Source organism: Polypterus senegalus, chromosome 17 (assembly GCF_016835505.1).
Source record: "Polypterus senegalus isolate Bchr_013 chromosome 17, ASM1683550v1, whole genome shotgun sequence".
NCBI lineage: Eukaryota > Metazoa > Chordata > Cladistia > Polypteriformes > Polypteridae > Polypterus > Polypterus senegalus.
Window position 1 is genome coordinate 82,815,568 of NC_053170.1, and position 2,532 is coordinate 82,818,099.

General features: G+C 38.7%; 1 long non-coding RNA gene and 1 other non-coding gene across 2 annotated transcripts; both read left to right on the top strand.

Annotated features, from left to right (window-relative positions):
* The first annotated feature begins 1,066 nt into the window (after window positions 1-1,066).
* On the top strand, window positions 1,067-2,112 carry LOC120517537. The gene is made up of 4 exons (XR_005631047.1): window positions 1,067-1,197; window positions 1,499-1,569; window positions 1,788-1,834; window positions 1,933-2,112. It is a non-coding gene; the product is annotated as an uncharacterized LOC120517537 (long non-coding RNA).
* A 45-nt stretch (window positions 2,113-2,157) lies between these two features.
* On the top strand, window positions 2,158-2,290 carry LOC120518250. The gene has a single exon (XR_005631216.1). It is a non-coding gene; the product is annotated as a small nucleolar RNA SNORA76 (small nucleolar RNA).
* Window positions 2,291-2,532: the final 242 nt, after the last annotated feature.

Here is a 2,532-nt window from a genome sequence, read left to right on the forward strand (position 1 = left end):
CTTCATTATTTTAAGATTTGATTTTTCTTAATTTCATAGTATAGCACAGGGTGTCCAACTTTGATCCTAGAAGACCACATTGGCTGCAGGTTTTCATTCCTGTGACTTTCTCAGTCAGTGACAAATTTCCGCTGTTAATTGACTTTTTTCCCTTCATTTTAATTGCCTTGTTTTTCAAGACTCATTCCTTTGAATTGTGTTTTGTGCTTTAAATGTCATCCAAACAGTTCATGAGCTGACAGATGACCAGCTAAATTGGGGCGTCAAACTCGACCCATTTCACTCCAACCAGTTCCCTTGTTAGAAGCCACTTCTTGTGGTTAAATAAACCCGTTATTTAATTCCATAACTTGTTGCTGCTCTCATTCTCACACAGCAGACATTTCCAAAACTTTTGATTTTCTCTTTTCTAAGAACATCGTCAAAATGCTTTGGGGACCCGAGCAGATCAACATTCCTGAGACCTTCATCTTTCTTTATTTCAGCTATTGTATGATGGACACAGTTTGCTGATCATGTTTGGGCTTATTATGTATGTCATTATCGTTTGGCTGTTAATTAAGGAAAAAGAAACAATTAAGGGGTCCGAGTCTGAAATTGCAAGTCCATTAAAATGGATGCAAAAGAAGTTAATTAGCAGCACAAACTGGTCACTAATTAAGAAAAGGGTTAGACTAAAAACCTACAGCCAGTGCTGTCCTTCAGGATCGCAGATGGATACCCTTACATTCTTCCCATCTTAAGTTTTAAGTTCTCCAGCTCTTAGTTTGATTCTCCACAGTAAATTTGTCCGTTGTGACTCACACAGCAGTAAACACTATGAAAAGTATCGCTTGCTAGATTATACAGTATGACAATACGCAAAGTAACATCAAAATGAATTATAATGAACATTTAAAGTTAGAATCATTCATTGGATCGTACGGTATATATTTTCATAAATAATAAAAACAACGAAGCGAGGATATTTCAAATCTTCCAATAAGACGAGAGGAAGCGAGGTGACGGAGCGCTCCGCCTTTCCGGAAGTACGTCACGGTAACCCTCCTGCTGCTGTACGGTCTCTTGTACGGCCAGTCAGTATGCGTGTTGGGCTGTGCGGTACATGTGGATGAATTGTGTTGTTCACGATTTGACTCAGCAATCTGTAACTTTTTCGGTTCGTTTGATTATGAACTGTTTTTTCTTGTATTTTACGTGAGTTTTTGTTTTATTGCTCATATTTATTTAGAATGTTATCAGGGTTTGATTTGTGTGGCCTATCGTACAACCATGTGGACTCCTTGATGTCCTTAGGGTTTTGGCATATACTGTGTGTGTGTGAGTGTATGTGTATATATATATATATATATATATATATATATATATATATGTGTGTGTATATATATATACACACACACACACACACACTAATAGATCTCTAGTGGTATAATATCGAGTAGAGTGTCTTTGTATTATTTCAAAGCGTGACATCTCATCAACACTTTTTATTTTTCAGAGGACGCGTGTATTTGAGCAGACATGAGGCCTACTGACTGCATTCCAGACACGTAAAGCACAACTCATAATGTAAGTTTTTTTTTATTTTTTTATTTTTTAATTCCTGGTGGCTCACGTATGGATTGTTTGAGCAGCAAGTGATGAAGTTAAAACGTGTTAGACTTCTGAATTAAAAGCTGAAGTTCAATTTTCTTCTGATGGCCTGACAAATCTTTGCTGCCTCGTGGTGTCGGAGTCATCTTTTTTTTTTTAATCCTGCCTTGCTGATTTCGTTTTTTTTTTTTCAGGCTGGCCTCTGAAAGTAGGCTTGATTGCAGAGTTGAAAGCCACGAGGGTACGTATCCGTTTTTTTTGTTTTTTTTTTCCATTTTTTTATTTTAAATAAGTGTCTTGGCTTCAGTGGTGAATGACGGCGTCTGTGCTCTCTTTCAGGCGCACGCAGTCTGGGCCAATCGTGAGTGAGTCTCGATTAGAAGAGAGACCGGCATGTGTTTTGTTTTACTTATTTTATTGGAAATTGGCTAGACGCATCCTTCAGGTTTGTATAATAAGTTCAAATAATCGTGGTGGTAAAATTTGACATGAAATAAAAGTTTTTTTTGTTAAACACTGCTCTCTGTCTCATTCTTTACATGTATGACTTTTTTTTTTTTTTTGGCACTGCCTTTGAACCCTTGACTCCTGCTGTGGATTTTTAGGGCCAAGCAGTGGTGCAAAATTAACGAACTTGTTCTAACTGGGGTGCCTTAGAATTACAGCTATGGTACTCTTGTAAAGGCAAGTTACAAACTTGGTTTGGTAGCTGTACTGTGGCACAGCTAATAGGAGGCGAGATAGTATTAACCTAACCGATAATCTGCATATTAAAGAGTTTGGGCGCATGTGGCGCTTTGCCGCTCCCACCACACTGTCAACCGTTTGGATTGGGATCTGGGTGCAGCGGGTGACACTTAAGACGGAGTGCTAATCCTGCCATCACCCCCCCCCCGTTTTCCCAGTAAGTTGAACCTGGATGCAAGACTGGATGCAGGT